This window comes from Camelus bactrianus, chromosome 8 (assembly GCF_048773025.1).
Source record: "Camelus bactrianus isolate YW-2024 breed Bactrian camel chromosome 8, ASM4877302v1, whole genome shotgun sequence".
In the NCBI taxonomy this organism is placed as follows: domain Eukaryota; kingdom Metazoa; phylum Chordata; class Mammalia; order Artiodactyla; family Camelidae; genus Camelus; species Camelus bactrianus.
Window position 1 is genome coordinate 12458503 of NC_133546.1, and position 23974 is coordinate 12482476.

The following is a 23974-nucleotide window of genomic DNA, read 5'->3' on the forward strand; positions in this document are numbered from 1 at the left end:
TAGATATTATAGAAAGACTCTGGGTCATTATCTGGGTAAACTGTAGATATTGTAGAGCTGTTCTGGGTTATTATCTGGGTCTTCCCTGTCTATTCCTGATTCGATTTTGCTCTTTTTCCAACAGAGAGATTGCCTTTGGTTCTGTGGCCCAGGATTCAGTCCTACTGAGTTTCCACCCAATCTTGACTTTCTCTTACACTTCTCTGAATCCCAGGACTGCCTTGGTGAGAATTCTCTGCCTTAACTTTGGTTGCTCAGATCAGAAATAATTCTGATGATTTTCTTTTCATGTCCATTCGCATCATCTCTGAAAGAGATAGAACTGAAGAATAAGGATGATGATTTCAAACAATTGGAATGAAAGTGAAGCCCTAATGGTACGGCCCATTCTGGAACAGCAGAATTAACTAAGGGAGGAGAAAGTAGTGATGAGAGAAGATGTTGCTGAAATATGATAAAGGACGGGGCTCTATGTCAGGTGCATTTTCACATTTTGATTCCTCTTTTCTGCTTTCCAATGGAGGAGTCCTACTCTTCTCTATAGAATTTTGAAAGATTAAAGGGGATTCTTACAGATCCTGAGGTTGAGAGTAAGCTGAGAGTTTGGAGGAGAATTTTCCAGATGGGAAGAAAGTGTGCAGAGTAGAAAGAGATGGGATGCTGAGGAGAAACTCTGCCTGCCTTCGCATTTAGCTGAAGTGCAGCTCTACTCCACGGACTTTAATCTGTCTCACTAATGGATGTCTTTGCGCTCAATTCTGTTAGGAGAGTTGAAGGAAATTTAGCTCTTTCTGATGGCTGTCATCAAGGGGAAACTATTATAAAGAAAGATATTTGGGTGCCCAATATGTGAATTTAAAATCTTCATGAAACTTTAAAATAATTTTTGACTAATTACATAGTTATAATTCTATCTTTACCAAATAGGGAATTCCTTTCAGTGTACCCAACACTATAATAAAAGGTATCTATTAATAAATGACCAATGTAAGATGAGATTTTTTTTAAATGAAAGATCAAACCACATAGAAACTTTATCATTAGAAAGCACATTTACCTAAAAATCAATGTTTAAATGCACTAAGGAGATATAGCCTGAAGGCCAAGTTAAAAAACAAAAAGTTCCTCAACATCTAATGCATGCAAAAAAAGAGGCACAAAGAACAATGAAATACATACCCATGATTCTCCCAACAAACTTAAGAAATGTATTATGAACACTCTGAAAGTCTGCTATATACATTTTCCATCAGTAGATCACTCTGTCGTGAAAGATAACCACTGTTTTGAATTTGTTGTTTTTTATTCCTTTGCATTTAATATTTCAATAGGTATCAGCAAGCAATATATAGTATTATTTTTATGTCTTTAAGTTGTACATAGATGGTTTCATAATCTGTGTATTTTTGGCAACTTAACATTATGTGGGAGAAATGCATGCATGTATACATGTGTAGCTCTAGTCCATTTGTGATATACCTATGATGTAGCTCAGTTGTGGGTATATGTTCCTTTATTCATTCATCAATAATTCATTGAATATCTACAATGCATTGTTTTGGGTGCTGTAAATATGGCACCTAGCTTTTATAAACTTTATGTTCTATTTGAAGGATAGGAAGAAATAGAATAAACAAGGAACTATCTGGTATGTTGAGTGGAGAGAACAATATGAAGAAAAGACAGACAGACAGAAAGGAAGGAAGGAAGGGAGGGAGGGAGGGAGGGAGGGAGCGAGAAAGAAATGCCAGGGAAATGAATTGCAATGTTAAATAGGGAACTCAGGGAAGTCTCACTTAGATGGGGGCGTTTGAGTAAAAACCTGAAGGAGCTGAGGAAGCATGTCATGTAGATCTTTGTAGGAAGAATGTTCTAGGCAAATGAAGCAGAAAGTATAGATGTCCTGAGGCAGGAGCATGGCAGGAGTGTTCAAGTAACAGTAAAGAGGCTTTGTGGACAAAAATTGGTGGTTACTTCGTGTATTTCTGCTGTAATCTTGGTTATTTCCTTCCTCTACTTGCTTTGGGTTTAGTTTGCTCTTTTTTTAGTGTCTTAAGTTGCAAGGTTAGGTTTCTGACTTGAGATCATCCTTCTTTTTGACAAAGGCATTTACTTCTATTAATTTTCCTCCAGTGCTGACTTTGCTATATCCCATAAGTTTTGTTATGTTGTCTTTTTGTTTGCATTCAACTCAGAGTACTTACTCATTTCCTTTTGATTTCTTTTTGACCCCTTGTTACTCGGGAGCCTGTTGTTTTACTTCCACATATTTATGAATTTCCCAAATTTCATTCTGCTGTTAATTTCTTTCTAAAGATAGAACACTGATGGATTTATACCATGGCACTATTTGCCTTTACTTTTTACAGAGAATAATCTGGAGGTAAAGAAGTGCTTAAAGCAAAAATATGATAGTGAGTTAGAGAGAAAAACTTCACAATTGACATAAAAAATTCTGCTGAACCCAAGACCTTCGACATGGAGTTGTCCTCCAAAACCACAAAATCTGAGGAGGGTGAAGATTTTTGCAGGAAGAACTAAGGGTAGGCTGGCCAGTTTCCGTCATGTATTCTGCCTTCTGGTTAAAAAAAAATTGGAAGGAAAAAACATCTTCTGTATATAAAAAAGGACTTATTTGTAGTTTTCTTTTATTTCTCTACACTCAGAAGTTCTTTCACTTGCTAAACATTGTAGCTTTCCCTATTGCCATCTTAAATTGACATTGGAATCACATGATAAAAATGCTCCTGTAGGTGATTCTTTGAAGTAAAACCAACATCAAACTAAACTAAACCAAAAATAGAGTTGCACATTTCCATGGCTATATGTTTACTTTGTATTTATTTTTAGGTTCTATCTTATCTACACTAATTTTATTTCAATAGCAAAGATTGCACTTACTTATTACAGATGTATAGTCACATTGAAGGCAAAATGTTGCTTTTAAGTATATCAATCTGTGAAACGGGGGAAGGGAGACCTGTGATTACACATGGCGCTTCCAGAAATTAAAACAGGGTAAAAATGATTCAGTTATGAATTTGCAGCTCTTTGTTTCTTCCATAACTCTTACAAATAACTAGAGGAGATTTTAATTCCTTAAAAGCGTGAAGTTAGGTACATATGTACCTATCTCCAAATGCTTCTGTGACCCGGACATCAGCTGGAGCCCTCTTGTCCCTCTCAAAGTCGGATAGCATCAGCTCTCCTTTAGAAGTTCAAAGCCTTTCCCTTATTGTCCACAATATCTAAGTGTTTGCTCTCTCTTCTACACCAGACTCCTTGATTCATGTATCTTGGTTTGTTTTATTCATATCAGCCCATGACATAGATCTTAGTCTTTTTACATTTTTTCATAAGTAATCAATACACACTAAGCCTTTTGTGAAATTAACAGTCTTCACTGAAGATTTAGGGATGACGGAGATGGGTCACGTTTGAATGTAGGAACTTTATCTTGTCGAGTCTCATACTATTAAAGCTTCTGTATTCCGACACAGTTTGAGGTAACAAAACAGTTTCTTTGTTCCTCTTTAGGAGTTTGACACTTCACTCCCACAAAAAGAAGATGTAACAGACACTGAACGTAAATCCTGAGTCAGACTCAGGTTTGTATCTCTTACCATCTCCTAACACCAGGTGTAATTCTAACCAAATGTCCACTATTTTATGTGGGGGTTAAACATAGGCAGTGGAAAGAGAGTAAGGATGTCCTTTCGGAAACATTTCTTTAACAGTTTATACCATAGAATCATCTTAGTTCTTGAATCGGGAGCTCTAGTTCTGCTTGCCTCAGATTCTTCGTGTTTGTATGTCACAGTTCATACAAGCTATTTCTCTTTCAATAAGTGCATCTGTATTAAAATGAGTAAGTGAGACCTGTCTAAACATAGACGAAATCTCCACTTTAAAACTGAGCAGTACAAAAAAAGTTGGAAACATCCAACTTTAACTTCAGTTGCTGTGGTCCAGAATTTACCTGAAGTTTATCATGCTTAATTTGGAAATGCTGACTCAGACTTCCCCAGAGTTTCTGATGACTTTGTCTTCACTCAATACTTACTGACGATTTTGCCTCTGAAAAGATCCTCAATCTACGATTTGAAGACCTTATTTTCTGTTACAATGTCTACTCTCTTTTGCAGATCAAATCATTTTTGCAACCAGGTTTTTTTTTTTCTTTCAAATGAATTTTTAATCTGTCTTCCTAGGTTCCTAGGTACTTCATGAGTAAACTCTCAACCTCCTCTAGTAGAATAGATTTTAGGCACTAAAGCACGTAACTCAATTGTGCAATTCAGAATCGACCTCTGGGTTCTGTATGTCTCCAGCAGAATTGTTTACTTGACATTAAAATATGAAGCCATTCTATCATTTTTTAGCAATTTCCTGAATAATTTCCAATTTCCAAGTCATCTGTACACAGGAAACTGCTGATTAGCAAAGGTTGCACCCAGTGAAGTCAGTAGCCTTTCATTTAATTATGAACATCCCTTATTATCTTCAATTAAGTCTGCTGTGACCCTGAAACAACTTTCCATATCAGAAACCAAATTATGGAAAGACACTAACAGGTATCAAACATGCTACTCACCTGCCCAAGCAGCTAATAGCATCCTATCAAAATCTCTGCTGCAGAGATGTCCGAAGAAGACACGTTTGGCAGTGGTTTCTATTTAATAAGAGCTCACTTCCTCTCAGGCTTCTAGAAATACCTTCAGCTTAGCTTTGGAGTTAACATGCTCTCTTAAATAGACTGAAGTCCCTCAGTATTAGAGGAGAAATCAAGTCCTTCAAGAAGAGACAGTCATTATATTAAAAAAAATTTTTTTTTAATTTTAGAAGTTATTAGAAATGATTAGAAGTCATTTCTGACTCAGGAATTCTGTGATTTGGGGTGATGGCAATGAAGAGCTGGTGAACTAGAGTGGAAGAAGAAATGATACTGAGAATTTTTCTTTAACAAACTGGTTTGAAATGAGATGGAAAGCATAGGGAAAAAAGAAAGGGGGATAGTAACCAGGGTGACACTTTGCTTGGTACAACTTTTGGTAAAGTTTGGGTCTGGGAAACATGTTATTTTTGGGGTATTCAAAAAGCAAATTAACAAAATAAATAAGACTAAAGAGGAAACATGGAATATGAGCATAAAAAATTAATAACTAAAGTAGCAAATTAGTTTTTGAATTAATAATTAAATTAAATTAATAATTTTAAAACAATTTAGTTTTTAAATTAATAATTGAATAGTTAAAGTGAAGTAAAATTAAATAATTTAAAAAGTTAATAACTAAAGCAGGAAATAAAGAACTAAGGCAGTGAATTATCAAGTACAGTATTTTGAGTGTATATACTTTCAGGCTAAAGGCAAAAAGAACTGTAAACAAGTTAATACTTGATAAGTTTGTTTTCCACTGGTATAAGTAATTCTGAAATTACATAATACTTATTCTAGGATTGGGTAAATATGTAAATGAATAAAGCATAGTAGAAGTCAGGAAAAGGGCATTGCAAACATGGAAAGAGGCAAGAGTTGGGAGAAGCAATCTACCAGGGACCCTAAGCATTCCTGCGTGTTCTCAGTGGGTATGCCCAGAAGGCAAGGCCCTGATCACTCTTTACCTAAACCATTTCTAAGGGTTGGATTTGCAAGCAACCTTGCAGGATGAAGCCATGACTCCCTCTAAGATGAAAAACAGGTTTGCCTACTTTGCTATAAAACAGTGAGTTCTCCAAACACTGTTCTTCAGCTGCAATGCTAATGCACTATCTAAAGCAAATCCAATATCCGTCTGGGCCCCTTGCATTAGCCCTGTGGGACTTGCGTGCAGGGGGAACCAATGTATATCATGCTGCTTGCTGTGCTGTGAATAAAATGTCCTTTGTCTCTGACTCAGGAGTCTTGTGTCTTCTGTCAGCATCTAAGAAATACTAACAGGTTAATGTATTAGACTGCAAGTATAATAAAATCAAATTTCAAGTCTGAAAAACTGCTTGAATGATATATGGAGTTTTATTAGAATTAGAGGTTTGAGTATGAGATAATAGTTTTAAAGATAGATGATTGGTTGATAGGTAGATGGATAGACAAATAGGTGAAATAAAATAAATAGTGGTGTGTGTATATGTATGTAAACAAATAAATATATGTACAAGTATTTTCTAGCTATGTATGCTGACAGGAGCTAAAAGCAATGACTTGCCCACTAGATCTTGGTTTCTAAATATGTTTCCCTCTAAAAGGAACCAGGGCCCCCTGGAGAACTGGGTAAATCTAGGGCAATGAAATGAGAAAGTACAAGATGAACCTGGACACTTTGCATTTCAGAAAGTAAAAATGTGCTCAAAGAATGATGGAAACAAGGTGAAAAGGTTATAGAGTCATTTTGAAAGAGATCCCACTGGCCAAATTTAGGATAATTTTGAGGAACACAATAATGACAATAAAGAATTAAAACTTGCTGAAACAAATGCATAAATGAATGAATAATGTCATCCTTTACACTTTTACACTAATATCATACACTTGGTATACATTGAAGGAAAAATGGAAATGCAAGATTGACATTTGGCAACCACCATGATGATAATCATTTTGGGCAAGAAACTTCAGTGGAAGCCAAAACTGGAGGATGTTAAGTTCGATGAGAGACAAGATATTTACATAGGTTCAAAGTATCTCCTTCATATGGTACTTCTTAGTTACAAAGTAAAAATAGTGACTTTACAGTGAAGAAATGTGGCAGATGCCACCATAACCAAGAAATGAAGAGGGACAGTAACGTAGAAAACAGATGTGACTTCCATTCTGATTTGATGCACTATGTATACAACATCATTTTTGTGCTACCACTTCTCAAAAATTCATAAATCTAGCTATAAACATCAGAAAAACACAAAGTGAACAAAATACTTTACAATAAATGGCCTGTGTTTCATAATGAACCTTATGAAAGACTAAGTAAGGAACAGTTCCAGATCAAAGGAGACTGAAGAACAAAATTAAATTTAAGGATGAATCTTGTCTATCTTTAACATTTGCAATTTTAATTATAATGTGTCTTGGTGTCTGTTTGGATTCATTTTGATTGGGGCCCTTTGTTCTTCCTGTTCCTGGATATCTGTTTCTTTCTTTAGGTTTGGGAAGTTTTCAGCCATAGTTTCTTCAAATATATTTTCAGTCTCCTTTTCTCTTTCTTCTTCTTATGGGATCCCTGTTATGCATAGATTGGAATGCTTTATATTATCCCATTGCTATTGTATGCTGCTTTCAATTTTTTTCATTTGTCATTCTGTCTGCTGTTCTGACCAGGTAATTCCATTATTATATCCTCCAGATCATTTATTTGTTCTTCTGCATTATGCATTTTCCTATTTATTGTCTTTCACTCAGCTTTTGTCTCAGAAATGAATTTTCTAATTTTAATTGGCTCCTCTTTATAGTTTCTATTTCCTTTTTACAGTAATTTGCATTTCTATCAATAACCTTTATTTATTCCTTCAGTATTTTTATTACCTCCTTACAAAGCTACAGTAATCAAAACAGCTTGTACTGGCACAGAAAACAGACATAAGCATCAATGGAACAGAATAGGGAGCCCAGAAGTAAACCCACACACCTATGGTCAATTAATCTTTGACAAAGGAGGCAAGAATATACAATTAAGAAAAGATGGTCTTTTCAGCAAGCGGTGTTGGGAAAGCTGGACAGCCACATGCAAATCAATGAAGTTAGAACACACCCTCACATCATACACAAAAATAAACTCAAAATGGCTTAAAGACTTAAACATAAGACATGACACCATAAAACTCCACTAATGTCAGCTCTTCCATATTGTATGTATTATTCAGCAGTAGGACAAATCTGGGTAAGTGACCAAAATTTGTTTCTCAGTTTCCCTACTACAAAATGAGGACATGATTAATACCCACCTCACGACTGCTCCAGGGATCCACTCAGTTGACATGTGCCAAGTGCCCAGAACATTGCTTGTTGCACAACAAATGCCCAACCCAGCAACTGTAACTATTGTCATTGTCATTATTAATATGTATGTGGTTCACCATGTGAAAGTACATTTGTCTTCTTTTGTCTAAATTGTCTCTTACATTGAATTAACTGGGTCATTCTAAATGCAAAACAGAACTCAATTATTGTATTAATCATTTTACTTTGTGAAAGGAATTAATAAAGGGGTATCAGAACTTACAAAAATTTTTTCCTTTACTTTTTATTGAAGACCAGGATTTTCTGAAGTAGGTAAGGTCCTAAATATGACAAAGAACTTCTCTTATAGGGAAATAGAAATAAAGGATAGACAGTCAGGGTGTTCTTTTTGTTACAAGGTATTTTCCAGGCAGGAATAGATAGGTGTAGTAATTAAGTGGTACTGAAAATATTCATTTAGGTGGAGCAGAGACACAAAATCCTAGAGTTCTAGGTATGTCCTCGCTGACTGGGAAAAAAATACTTTATAGTTCTTTAAATATGGAGGTTGGACAAAATGAGTTTGTCTTTAGGAAAAGACTGGACAAAAATGAAACTTAAACTTGGAACAACTATGTTCTTTATTCTTATTAAATAACTCTGTTACCTTCAGCTTACAACACATGACAACCACTATTGTTTTTCTACTTCTATGTGTTTGATTATTTTAGTTATCACACATAATGGAATCATGCAGTATTTTGTCTTTCATGATTGGCTTATTTTGCTTAGCATTAGCATCGTCAGTGTCCATCCATGTTACCACAAGTGGCAGGATTTCCTTCCTTTTTAAGGCTGCATAATATTCCATTGTGTATGTGTATATACTGTGTTTTCTTCATCCATTCTGTCAATGGACATTTGGGTTGTTTCCTTAACTTGCCTAGTACAAATAGTGCTGCAATGAACACAAGCATGTAGACCTCTCTTCCAGATCCTGATTTCTGGATATAGAACTAGAAGTGGGACTGCTGGATCCCATGGTAGCTCTATTTTTAATTTTTTGAGGAATCTCTGTACCCTTTTCTTTGGCTACTACACCATTTTCCATTCCCACTAACAGTGTAAAATGGTTCCACAACCTGGACAACCCTTGTTATTTTCTATTTTTTTTAAACAATAGCCATCCAGATGCAAGGTAATATCTCACTGTAGTTTTGATACACATTTTCCTGGTAATTACTGATGTTGAACAGTTCTTCATATACCCATTGCCCATTTATATGCTTTCTCTGGAGAAATGTCTGCCCAAATTCAAATAGCAGAAATCCTACCCAGTTTTCCTCCCATGTAGGATAAAACCCAGTTCTCCCCACCTGTGTCTTTCTTTCCTGTGTATCTCCTATACTTTTACTTACTACCATGCTCACACAGGACACTTCGCTTCTGACACTTCTGGTCACCAAATGTGTGACGATTTTTCCTCACACCAAGCAATTCTATGAAACCAGCTGGGTATCCTACAGTTTGACTCAATTCTGACACTATCTACTTGGAGATAGGATCAGATCCCATAGGTTAAGGGCTCAGTCCCACCCCATTTAGATGCCACTCACAAGTAGTGGGTCTCCAGGTTACCCACAACTTCTGTCTGACTTGGCTACAAATCAGAGGTTCCCACAACCCCCTCCTCAGGTTTGATTAATTTCCTAGAGCAACCTCCAGAACTCAGAGAAACACTTACACACATTTACCAATTTATTATAAAGGATATGATCAAGGACACATATGAACACTATCACAAAGTCCTTTTGCTAACTTTGAAAAATCTGAGAAGGGGTTAATTTCCAAAATATAACCACTCATTCTGAAACATCTCCTACACACACACACCCCACAGAAAAATCTGAAAACTGCTTTGAAATCAGGGTCAATTTATTTTCTTACATTCACCTGATATAAAGAACACTATAGATTTAAAAATCACATCTAAAATGAAGTCAAAGAATTATTAAGTCCAGCCATAATTATTTAATTCATTTGAGAACATTTTAAGGTGACATCAAGCATTGTAATATAATTTTCTTGAGGGGGAGCATATTATGACAAACAGAACACTAGAGAAAGTTTAGGTATTCTCTCAAATATATGAACAATGATAAGACAAAAGTGTGTCCTCAAACTAGAAGGGAGCAGTTAAGGTAGCGGGCCCTGGCCGATAATCAAACCCAGGCTTGCTAATTAAATTGTCCTGCAGCAGATAACAAGGCAGTTGACGAGCCCAGCACAGTCCATGATTGTCACAAATTGCTGTTACTTTTGAAACAGAGCAGTAGCTTTCCATCTGAATATTTTCCAGACCGAAGAGAACAGTTTGTATATGCACATAAGCTTCGAGGTGTTTGGTAGCTATTTCTAAATATTTTTAAATGGATGTTTTAATACACACAACAAGATTTGGATTCTTTCTCTGTGAATTGTCATGGTCAAGCATGCCATCACTTGCAAGATTAATGTATCCATAAGGAATATATATGTGTGCATATGAATTTTGCATCATCTGGCCTTTATTGTGGTCACATATCTCAGCGTATTAGATTACGGTAGTGAGTTTTAACTCTCAGGAGGTAGCTATACCTTAAATCAGTATAAAGAATATAGATCTTTACCAGAACTCACTGAACATGGAATGAGCTGCCTTAAGAGGACTCTTCTCAACACTAGAAGTACTCCAGTATGCTCTGGAGAGCCATGCAGCTGTGATGTTGGATTGGAATTTCAAGCACCAGGTGATGGTTAAGCATGTTTTGGCTGACTCTTATGTCCCATTGGTGAGAACCTAGTCGCAGGCCACCTAGCTATGGGCCTGATGGATGGACCTGTGCTGTGCAGCAAAATTCAATGTGAACAACTTCCACATATTTTGCTCAGAACTGGTTTCAAGAGAGCTGAAAGTCAGTCATATGAAACCATGGCAAGAGTGACAAATGGCCTCCATCCTCAGATTTATATCCTACTGATACCTTCAACCCTAGATCACCTGAACAGTAATCAATCAATTGGTTAGGAGAAATTTCTCTGACATATACCACATGGTGGACAATCGAGGGGATGGTTCTGTGAAGTAGAAGATCTGGGTTTTAATTTACAGCCTGTTCTAGCTGATGGTGGAACCTCTGGAATGATCATTTTCCCTGTTATATATTTTTCTATCACCTTAGACCTCTCCTCAAAAGGCTTATCACAATTATCAGTTTCACATTGTGAGTGATCATTTGATGAATGGCTAGATCTCTCCATCTGACTTTGAAGTCCAAGAGAACGGGAACCACATTAGTTATCAATCTACATTGTACATCCAGCTTTCTGCACAGTGCCAGGCTCGGTATGGACGCTCAAATGTTTACTGAATATGTGAATGAATGCATTTAAGGTCTCTACCCTCCTCCCCTAGTTCCTCTGTATGTACAATAAAGAGATAGGGTTGTGGACTATTTCTTCATCATCCCTACCCTTCAGAAGCTTAGCAACTGTTTAGAAACAGAGGAAGTGTGCCTGAAACTTCTAGAGGAAAAAGATATAGTCAACAGTCAAGGGTTTTCTTGTGGGTTACTGAGTTCAGAAAATTTAAAAAGTAAATAATTTATGTCAGCAAGTAGGATTTTGTAGTTTGGATAACAGAAAGGATATGGGAAGACATTTCCAGGTTGTTGGCAGAGAAATGACAAAGGCAAAGACAGAGGCAAAAATGAAGACAGGATGAGCAGGGGAATGTGAAAAAAAAGTTGTCCATATCTGCGTATTTGTTTGATTAGAACCTCAGTGTATTCTATTAATGTTTGTTTCCCTATATAATTAAACGATGGAGTAAATGTCATAGGCCAGATCTCCCTGACTGGTTTCATCAGAGTTGTTTAATTGTATTGGCTGGCTCCTGGAAGTTCAAATTACAAAAATAACATCTCAAATTTGAGGTGGATCAAATGACAATGCAATACTCTCAGAAGAAAAAAGTAGCTATCTCCATCATGCTGTGGGAGGCAGGTTGTGACAATAGAGATGTCTGCCTCCTTTCAAAGATAAAGGGAACAACTTTAAGTGCTTTAAAGTCTGAAAAGCAGGTAGATAGTAACAGCTTATAATAGTCTCTGAAATGATCGGAAAGAAAATTCCAATTGCCTTAAATGATTAGAAGTGAGACTTGAAGTTGGAAAATTCAAAGCCTCTTTACAAAGCCATGCCCCTCAAGTTTATTTAAGAATATATGTGATCACAAGCACACAACTGTACAAGTGCAGCATCCTTTTTGCTTGTCCAAAAGAATATACAGCCACCCGGCACAATGCTTTTGACTAACACTACTGAAATCCGAAAGGAGAAAGCCAAGTGGGAATAAAAGCCAACCAAACACACACACAATAACAAAGAGTTCCATTCCTTTAACAAGAAGAGTGAAGAATGAGGACTACAGCTTATTTTTAGGTAATTAAAAAAAAAAAAACAAAGTAAAAAAAAAAGTATTTTTCAACAGGTAAGAGCCCTCATGTATGTATGTTCCATAGTTTTGGTTAGAGGGACAAGGTGTGCTTAAGAACAAATTCTAAGCTAAAAATGATTAACAAGGAAAGCACTTCTTTTTGTGAACCTCCCGTTAATCAATTAATGTATCAAACAAGGATTAAAGCAGCTGAGAGAAGAAGCGTCACCAGCGTCCCTCCAGGAGGGGCTGGGGTTTCATGTGGGCTTTGTAGAACGACTGAAATTTTGACTGTTGGAGAAATGGGACGTGAAAGATGGAAAAGACATGTGAAGACAGATGTGGATGCTGGATTTAGTGGTTTGTTTGGGTTAAAGAGAGTAAGACATCTAGAATGGAAGGTGCTTGAGAAAGGGGGAGGGCGAGGCAAGATTGATTGTTTTTTAAATTGAGATCATGAATAAAATGAAAGAGTAAACATCGTTCTAGTTTAAAACCTTCTTCAATATTTACAGATGTTCTCATTTTTTCCTAAGTGCTACATTTGTCATGATCTCTAATATCGTGGGGACCAACAATTTGCAATCTTGGATTATTTTCAGTTCAGTAATATATTTGATTTTGGAGAAAGCAGACTTATCACGAGGCTTGCCTGGAGTTCAGGAGAGAATTCTGAAAGCAATGTTCTTCTCACCTTACTGGCAAGCCCTCATTCTCCAATTGGAAAATCATATTTGTATTTAAGTATCATTTTTAGTATCTGCAAATGTCACACACAGACCTTTTGCTTTTTCTTCTGTGACCTGCACCTAGTGTATATTTAGTTAGAAGCCCTTCCAACTTCCAACAACAGAGCTCTCAAGAGCTCTATTTACCCTTGTGCAAAAATATCCTTGGTCGATATGTGGGTTTATAGACTCACCAAATATCTTTTTATCTTCTAACGTACAGATATGGTAAGATAGTGGGTTAATCACTCTTTATATGCTTTTAATACTGATAAAGAAGCCAATTTTTTTTCTGCAGCTGAATTACTGTCTGTCAGAAGTGGCAATGTACACTGTGTCTTAAAACTGAATTTGAACATACTTAAAAACTTTGAATCATGCTTTACTATAATTTAACAATAATATTAAGAGGCTTGTGTTCAAAATTTTATGGATAAGTAAAGCAATTACCAGTAATTTCACATTATGATATGCCTGTCTCTATTTCTGTTTATTCCTGTGCTGGTTTACCCACATGCATTTATAACACACATACAATTTGCCAATTTGTTCTTTCATTTTACTATATCACAAATATTTTTCCATGATCCTGTGGTTTTAAAAATATTTATCATATTATTCTCTGCTAGAGAAGAAAAGTTGTAAACTCAAAGCCATACATCTTCTCCTAGGTCATTAATTAATTAAATTCCAGAATCTGACTCCAATTATTTTTATGTTTAACCAAACTTTTGTCTTATTATTTTAAATTCTTATTCTAAAATTTACTCCAGTTATTTAGACTAATCAGCAAGACCTCTTCTCCTTTTAAGATCCTTATTTTACTGTTATTAAGCTAATAATCATGCACTTCAGTGATTTCATTCTATAACAAGAACACAGTTTCAATGACCATCAAAGTCATTTGTTTGTTTGTTTTTAACCCTGGTCTATAATCTGATTGGAGAGTTTACATAACATTCAGACTTGAAGTTCTGGATTAAATTCCTGTGTGTTTTATAGAAAGAGTTCTTGGATTCTTATTGTTTTAATGTACACAGGACACGTTGCTGAGTGTTTTGGTTAAGATCACTTTCCTTTCAGATGTCAGGCTGGGAACTGACATTGGCATTTGTGATGAACTTCAACAGGGTTATCATTTTAATGCCCTTGAAAATAAATTTTCTCTTCATGAAGGCTTGAAAATAACTTTTTTTTATCTTTAAAGTTTAAAAATTTCACCAGACTATGTGTCAGTACTGACTTACGATGATTGATTTTCCTGCAAAATCAAAAGTACTTTGAATGTCGAATGATGCTGCTTTTCAGTTTGTATCATGACCTTGACTATAAAATCTTTCTCGTGTTCTGTTTTCTCCCTTGGTAATAATTCCCATTAGTTGAGTGTTGACAAAATTAACTATGATCCTTTCTCATAGCTGCGATACCTTGTTTTATTTCCCTGAAAGTGGATAACATTTTTGCCCTGAAATACTGCATCGTGGATATTGGGTCTATTTCCATGGTGAATAGTAGTGCCCTGGGTCAGATTCTTCAGTGGTATTTTTGGAGCATGAATTAGTAAAATTATTCTAATGGAGAAAGAAGTTGACAAGTTGAATTCAGAATTGAGGTATACACTTACTTACCTTCCATCATGACTTACCACAAAGTGCTTCTCCAGGCTAGTAGACTGGGACAGAGTAAATGGAGGTGGTGTTTTCTATCGGCTAAACCACATAGGACTTCCAAAGTCAGATGTTGGAGATAATGTGGGATTATAGAGTGGTTTCTAATTAATTTTCTGTCTTTATTACATACACTTGCATGGAACTTTATATAAAGGTGATGATACACATTGATAGAAATGACTGTAGGTGGTCATTTTACTTTCTCCATTTTTACTTGGCTCCCTCCTCCATCTCTCCTTTCCCACCAACTTTATACGCCCCTGCACAGGTGATTCATGTTGAAAACCTAGTAGCCATCAATCCATAATTTCTCCATGTTTTCATTTTAAAAATGGGATGATATTTCACACACTTATCTACATCTTTACACACTCAACAGCTCCTAGTGGCAATCTATCCAAGTGGCACGGTTTATTCTTTTTAATGGCTGCATAATGTTTAAAACAAGACAACAGGTCCAAAATGGAGTCACTTATGCTAAGCCCCACATCATCAAACTGAGACTTCATTATTTTGGACTCTCCCAGAAATGCAATCTTAAACCAGTCAAACAGGAATTGCCTGATTGGCACTAGTTAGGCAATCTGCCTAACAGACCTCACCAACCCTTAAAGGTAAGTAATTTTGTGATAACCAGCTCTCCTTTTGCCTGTATAACTTCCTTGTTCCTGTTCCCTCCTGCCTATAAAAGTCTTTCATTTTCTGCGTTCTTTGGAGGTCCTTTCTATCTGCTAGATTAGCTGCAGCCTGATTCATACATTGTTAAATAAAGCCACTATGATCTTTAAATTGTACTCACTCAAATTTTGTTTTTTAACAATAATGCAATGAGTGCATAACGTTTAATGGCCTGGGTATAGCATAATTTATCCAGTCATTCCCTTATTGATGTGTTTTACTGCAGTGAGCAATGTTGTATGCTGATATGTTGATTTCTATAGAATAGATTACTGGTAGTGGAGTGTTGGATCAAATGACACAGTGATTTTAATTTAATAGATGATTGCATATTATTGCTCTAAAAGCCATCATGTATTACAAACAGCAATATATTACAATACCCTTTCCCCCATCTCTGACAGCAATCAGATTTTGTAAAGCTTTTGTTAAGTCTGATAAGTAGAAAGTATATTTTGCTAATATAATTTGCATTTCTGTGACTATTAGTTGGTTGAATACTTTTTCAAATTTATCAGACATTTGAATTTGCTCTTAGATGAATTGTTAATTTAAAGTCCTTCACCTCTTTCTCTACTGAGCATTTTATTTGTTAAATCTTATTTTATACTATAGATATTAATCTTCTGTCTTCTGGATTATACATTGTTTTTAACCAATTTATTGTTTATCTAGTGCTTTTTTACATGATGTCTTTTAAAACCGGTCTTACAGAGAAAGACAAATATCATACAATATCACTTATATGTGGAATCTAAAAAAAGATACAAATTTTATTTACAAACCAGAAATAGATTCATGGACATAGAAAACAAATTATGGTTATGAAAGAGGAAGGGGGGAGGGATAAATTAGGAGTTTGGGATTAATAGATATACATGACTATATATAAAATACATATAAAATATTTAAACAGCAAGGACCTACTGTATAGCACAGAAAACTATATATAATTTCTTGTAATAAGCTACAATGGAAAAGAATCTGAAAAAAATATATATGTATGTATATGTATAACTGAATCATTTTGCTATACACCTGAAACTAACATTGTAAATCAACTACACTTCAAAAATTCTTTTTAAATAAATAAAATTGGGTCTCAACCTTACCCCAGAATAATAGAATATTATTGAAAATCTTACAAAAAAATATGTGAGTGGTTAATTGTTACCATTTGTAACTATGACTCATATTTTATTTTCTATTTGCATATTCTCACCTGTATTCTTTGGAGTTTATTAGCAAGATGATCCCAAAACATTTTATTCCTTCTATTCTCCTTCCAGAAAGCCCTGTTTTTTAATTCTCTTAATTCTTTCCAATCATACACTGTCTTATTTAATTACTCAAAGTGAGGGGGGAATAGATAACTTTGTGATACTGGAAGAGATAGTCTTTCTTGGAATCTGGATTATATTTTCAAGAGTTCATTATTAAAGCAATATATTTAAGTGCTTTTTTTTTTTAGCAAACACAAAATAGTTTTGTTTTTGATAAGGGGAAATCTGAATAGCTTTTAGATTATTGAGCTGTATCTTGAAAATCCTCTTAGATCCTGTATGATGATGGGTAAATTAATACTTGTTAAGTGTGGTGCTAAGTGTTTCCCATACCATATACCATTTGATTTTTACACCACCACCAGGAAGAAAGGTGTTATTATCACAATTTCACAGTAGAGAAAATGAAGACATGGAATAATTTGCCACCATCAAGGAGTTAATAAATATGGGAGCTGCAATTCCAGCCGATTCTGTCCTTAGCCTGTCCTGTGTAAGTTTAACAAAACAGCTGTTAAATCTCTAAATCAAGGGGCAAAACTATAGGAGCTGACTTGCTCTGATGGTTTAAAACATAGAAAATCGATATGCCTGGCCCCCTTTCTACTTTGCTGAAATCCATCAAACAAGTAACCGAAGAAATTTAGAATGACAGAAAACGGGACCCGTTTTCCACCTAATCATGAGAGAAGGGGAAGCTAGGCACTCAGTGGCTATAGGGCTTTCATGAGTTTATCAAAGCTTCCACTGAGTGTAATGAAGCCAACTTCCCTAATGACTCCACAGCACTGTTCCAGGTAAGTCATTGGAAAGGAGGCTTAGCCCCTCCACGTTCCCACACTTCCCAGGCAGTGGAAGGACAGGACTGGTGAACTGCGCACTGCAGACACGAGCTGGCCTTGGGATGGTTTTGCCACCTGACATCTAGAAGGTAATTCCATGCTATAAGAGTCCACTTTCAGAAACGTCACAGAAATTTGAGAAGATAATTTAACACTTTCTGAATCTAATAATAAAAAAGGGTTTGAATTTTGTATGTTTTATTTTTAAATTTCATCTTTAGAAAAGCACTTAGCCCATATCTGCTAATGGTAACTACTAACCAAATTTTAATTATAATTTTATTATGATAAATTATAACAATATTATAATAAATGTTATTAGTTTTTTTTTTAAACCAAAGTATGGTTTGTGATGGATTGGGGCGGGGGAGGAATCTCGTCTTTTTCTACAGATTGTTGGAGAAGGACCAGTGTAGAGCTTTGCCTACTGGTAAACCTCAGTCCTGCTACAGATCTTAATTTTACTAAGGCTTTCAGAGTATTATCCAGAATGGCTGTATCAGTTCACTCTTTGTAAAAAAGGTCTGAATGGTTTAATTCCCAATGTTCTTGCTCACATTTGCCAGGTGGAAAACGTTAGCTCAGTGCTGTTGAATTTTTTCTTTAGACATTTTCCTATGTGATTTTCTGATATATTCTCATTGACTCTTAGGAGCACCTTTTTATTCCTAATATTATTTTCTCTTGATTTCACATATTGTGAATATCTTCTCTCTCTTTATCTGTTTAGTTTAAACTTCTGCTTACCAATACCTTCCACTTACACATGGCTTTTTTCTTAACCACAGTTTCTACTGCCACAGTGCCTGGGTTTGTCCATTTCTCTGCCTTGAACTAAAAACTCCCAATATCTGATTGGATTAGTTAATCATTGTTATTGTTCTTGAGCAAAGTTCTTGTGTTACTTTACCTCAAAGATCATTGGCCTAGCTTCTAATCAGAACTTGGATTGTATAATCTTTCACGGAAAATCAACTGTCGAGCTAAAATGACAGACTCCAGTTGTTTCAACATGGCATCTTATGTTGAAGAGAAGTGGAAGTGCACATCCTTTAGAAGGCAACAGTGAACATGACGGACATTCTGAAACTTGGGCTTTGGGGTACTAAGCCCCATGCAGTTAACAAAAAATTTTATTAAAATTAGTAATAAGGTCTTGTTTGTGTTTTTTCATAGCTGTTATTTAAAGTTCATATAAATTGATTGCCTATTTATTTTTATTTATACGTAAATGCTTTAATCCTTCTGACAATTATTTTCCTCTATGGTATGAGGTAGAGATTCAGAAGTAATTGCTTCCACATGTGTATTAACTACTCTACCTACTGATTTGAAATACCACATTCATTATGTATTTAATTTCTGTGTATTTGGCTCACTTTCTGAATTTTTTTCTGTTAATCTCTCTAGTCCATTATCAGGACGTCACCATTTTAAGTACTACTGCTCTGTGACAACTTTCCATTATTCTCTTGAAAAATCTTGGATATATAAGAATTTTAACAAAAATATTAGTGTTTTAAGATATCAGCTTTGTTCTGTGTTGGGGAGCACTTCCATTTTATTTGGGAATCCATTTGCAAAAGTATTGTACAAATTATCTTGAAAACAAGAGTCAAATATGGATATTTGTTTTTAAAGTGAATCTCATATGCAAGTCAAATTTTAACTTAAGAGACATTTGCAACATTTCTTGTGCTACCCTGACTAAGATGGAAGTGCTTTTGGAGTCACGGTCCGGACTGTGGGCCGGGGGTCCGGTCCCCGGGCAGTTTTACCGCATTCCTCCCGCTCCCGGTTCTTCCGCGGACCCGGCTTCCGCGCTCTGCGGTGGTCCGATTACGCGCACCCAGAGCCCCCTGGTGACCGGGACCTCGGTCCCGGGCGTTAAGTTTGAGGGCGGAGTTGTGATTGCTGCAGACATGCTGGGCTCTTCCGGTTCCTTAGCTCGTTTCCGCAACATCTCTCGTATTATGTGAGTCAACGACAGCACCGTGCTGGGTGCTTCCGGAGACTATGCTGATTTCCAATATTTGAAGCAAGTTCTCGGCCAAATGGCGATTGATGAGGAGCTGTTGGGAGATGGGAGATGGACACAGCTATAGCCCTAAAGCTACTCATTCATGGCTGGCCAGGGCCACGTACAGCCGCCGCTCCAGGATGAGCCTCCTGTGGAACACCGTGGTCATCAGAGGCTATGAGGATGGAGAGAGCTTCCTGGGTTACGTGGACATGCTCAGTGAAGCCTCTGAAGCCCCTTCGCTGGCCACTGGTTATGGTGTATACTTGGCTCAGCCTCTGCTGAGAGGCAACCAGTGCTGAGCCAGACTGAGGCCGGAGAGCTAGTGCGAGTGCTGTACAACGAGGTGCCCGTTCTTATAATCGGTTTCAAATCGCCACTGAAATCGAAAAAGGTGTTGAAATAGAGGGACCCCTGTCTGCAGAGACCAGCTGGGATATTGCCCACATGATCAGTGGTTTTTGAATGAAATACAGATGCATTACCCAGAACTGAAGTTGTACCCTTCTAACTTTGAACTTGGCTGGTTCAGAGGTATTCTTTTGTAAAATAAATCAATCCTTTGAAACACAAATAAATAAATAAATAAATGACATTTATAAGGTTCTGTGGAACTTGTTTTTATGAAGTGTTACTTAACAAGTCATGTACCCTTGCAATTAAATAGTAGCAAGGAGAGATAATGAATCTGGAAACAGGTTGAGTGAACTATTGGTAATAATGTCATAAAAAGGCTGATCATCATCCATCTCTTTGCTGAGAGGTCTGCTTAGTGTCCATGCATGGCAAGCATCCAGCTCTTACCAATTAATGGCAATGTTTCTTATCTGAGCTCATTTAAAAGCACTTCTAAGAGTCCAGACAATGAGGAATAGATTGCCTTAGATGCAATCTCTCTGGTACATAAGCATGAGTCACATTGGATGATTTCACCTTAAAAAGGCAAGGACATCAGAGTTTAACTCAACCTACAACCCCAAATATTCAACATTTTGATTTATTCATAGTAATCCATCTATTCTTCATCTTTTTTTGCTGGGTATTTAGGGTATGCTGTTGTTTGAAGTGAATTTAGGATTTACAGGTGGAAATACCCAGTAGGACATTAAACACATGGATTAGAAGCTCTACAGAGTGTGTCACCCAGAGAATTAAACTGAGGAGTCACTGATTTATGCTAGTTTACAATATGGGAGTTCATTACATCAACCAGAGAGAGTATATAGAATTAAAATAGAAGTATTGGGTAGGGAGGGTATAGCTCAGTGGTAGAGTATGTGCTTATCATGCATGAGGTCCTGGCTTCAAACTCTACTACCTCCATTAACATAAACAAACAAACAAACAAACCTAATTACACCCCCCCCCCCAAATAGAAGAGTCCAGGATGAAACTCTTCAAGAATACCAAATTTTAAGGTGTGGATGATAGTAAAACAGAAGCCAGAAAAGCAAACTATGGAAAAGTTTTCAGAGAGAGAAAGATACCATGAAACCAAGAGAAAAGAATGCCAATCTTCAAAGTACAAAGAAGATTGACTGAAAAGCATCCATCAGGTTTGAAAGCTAGTTGATATTGTATGCACTTACTACAAGACATTGCAGTGTGGGGTCGTAAACATAGCCAGCCTGAACGGGGTAGAAGAGTGAGTGGAAAAGTGAGGACATGAAGACATTGCTTTGCTTTGGGGGTGGGAGGAGGAGAGGAATACATCATATAGTTATGTATGAGGGGAACGTGGAGGCAAGAAGTATATTTTAAGGGAGTGTTGTCTTGAAGAAACATACAGAGTTAGATCGAGTTGCGAGAATGTGTGTTAAGGATTAATGGAACAACACAGGGATGCTTTTGAGGAAATGGAAGGCAAAGTGACCAATAGCACAGACAGAGAAATTTAATGATACACAAGAAGAGGAAGATCTTTTCTACTAAGAATGATTACTGTGGCTTTAAAATATGTTCAGTGAGAAGAGCTGGAAGTTGAGGACATTTCCCTGTAAAATATAAGATAAAGTTATCTCCTGGAAAAAAAAAAAAACAAACCAAGGGCAGAGGTAGAATGGATGGCTTGAGAATGGCTGTGCAGTTGTTAGCCATTGAGGGCTCTGTGAAAGGAGTTGAGAAGTAATGCAGTTTGAGCCTATGATTGTAAACCATGAAGCTCCACTGGCACAACCTCAGTGTGTTTGCCAGTCATTTTTAATCAGTCATGTGAAAGCAGAGCTGATGGAGAGCCGGACTGGTTCAGAGACTGAGGTCTGTAGAGCAGGCAAGTGAAGAAGGCGTTCAGGTAGATGAGCGTACTGCTCAGAGTGTCCAGCAGCTCAGTATAGGTCCAGACTGGGGAGGGAAGTTACGAAATGAGGAAAGGTAAACTCCAGGGAAACAGAAATTCATAGGTAGTAAGTGTCCATGAAATTGAAGAGGAGAAATGAAAGGGTAGGGAGTTTTCACAAAGAGAATGGAATATTGGAGTTTAAATTTTCAGAAGGTTATAACATGATACAGTCACGTAAGGGGTTGTCTGAGTTTACTGAACGTAAAAACATTTATAGTTGAAGATAACAACAAATTTAAATCATGCTTCTGTTTCTAGCAGCTTAATATGCTACCTATTTCACTAACTCTCCTGCTGAAAGAAATGAAGAAGAAAACTAAAATTACTGGATAAAATACCTTTTAAAAAATCTTTTGAATATATCAGTGAGCTGAAAAAAGTGAGAAGTCTCTGAAGGTCAAAAACTAAGTGAAAAGGAAAATCTGATAAAAGAAGAAATCGGGAACAAAAGAACAGCAAAAATGTTCTACAAAAGGAAAGAATAGCTTATTTTCAAAGGAATAGCAACAAATCAAAAGATGATTTCTTAACAGAATAGTGAAAGCCAGTTGATGGTGAAAGAAATGCGAAACTCAAAAAATATAATTATTCAATAGGTACTTCCAGATTTAACATGAGACAATCTTTAAGATTTTAAATGCTTTTTAAAAATCTAGTAAAATGTATGATGTGTTGGTTCAGTGTTTGTGGTCGTGCTTTCATTCTTCTTAATGAAAAAGTTAAAAAAAAAAGAAAAGATCTTTCTCATCAATTTCAGAGGTCTAATTCACTGGCAGCAGCTCTAAGAGCAATCAGAAACTGTTTTCTCTTGGCTGTAATGAAATTTTGAATTCACATGACAAATCAATGTATAATGTTCTCCTTTGACGAATTAAAATTTTGTTTTATCAGTTGTGCAAGGGCCAAGTTGTGCTCTAATTAAAGACTATTTTCCTTAGTGTTCTCTCATATGCATAATTGATGAATTAATTCAGGAATGATATCAATTCCTTTATTTTTTTTACTAAATAGTGGCCTCCTCCTTTGATGTGGTTTTAATAAATATTGCTTTGTTTCTGGGTATAAAAAGAGCTGAATTATTCAAAGAAATAAACAGTAAAGGTTTCAGCACCCCATTATTTAGAACTTATTAGCTTTACATCCTGACTGTTCAGATTCATAGCAAGTGTTTCTGCTACATAATGTGCCTGATTTTCCAAGTTCTTAGTGTGAACCTATAACTCTTCCTAGAATTCCCACACCTATCATGTAGGTACCAGAAGCTCAACAGGTAGGAGAAACTGAGAATTATTTTTCTCCTTGTGACTCAAGTAGAAAGTACAGACTCAAAAGAATCTATTTCCTAGAAGGACATGTTCATTGTATTAAATAACTTCTGTAATTTGCATGAGGAAAAGTAAGCAATAAAAGCATTAAAAAGTATTCAGACATGGTGAGTACAATTATTCAGAAAATAATCTCAAGATTCTGCTAGGAAATTAAGATGTAATATTTTGTAAACTCTAAAAATTGAGTAATTTCCATTATAAATATATTCAATTTAACCTAAGGCGATTAGAAAATGGTAGAAATCAAATTCTCTTTTAAAACTCTACTGTAGCTTAAAAAATTGTGTTATTATTGAACAGAAAAAAATTAAAAGTCTTAATCTTCAAGTTAATGGGCAATAATGCCTTTAATTATATATAAGTTGGAGAGAAAAATATCACTTGTCCTACCTCATTAGAATTAGAACTTTGTGATCTATAATTCACTAAATATTGCTATCTTTATTGAAGTTATGTCTTGGTTTTCTGAGCCCCCAAAAGGACTCCTTATTCAAAATCTTTCCTCTGTAAACTTTTGTGAAAATAAGCCAAGTAATATGAAAGTTTGTGTTTTGTTTTTTTTATTTTTGTTTTGCCATTTCATATAACATGAAGTTAAAATAATATTAAATGAAAGAAAATATAACATAATCCTGTCTGTAACCCAGCTGTTTGTTCTTCCTAGACATTTCTTCCAAACA

General features: G+C 36.0%; 1 pseudogene; it reads left to right on the forward strand.

Annotated features, from left to right (window-relative positions):
- The first annotated feature begins 19320 nt into the window (after positions 1–19320).
- On the forward strand, positions 19321–20178 carry LOC105077453 (proteasome subunit beta type-4 pseudogene; annotated as a pseudogene).
- Positions 20179–23974: the final 3796 nt, after the last annotated feature.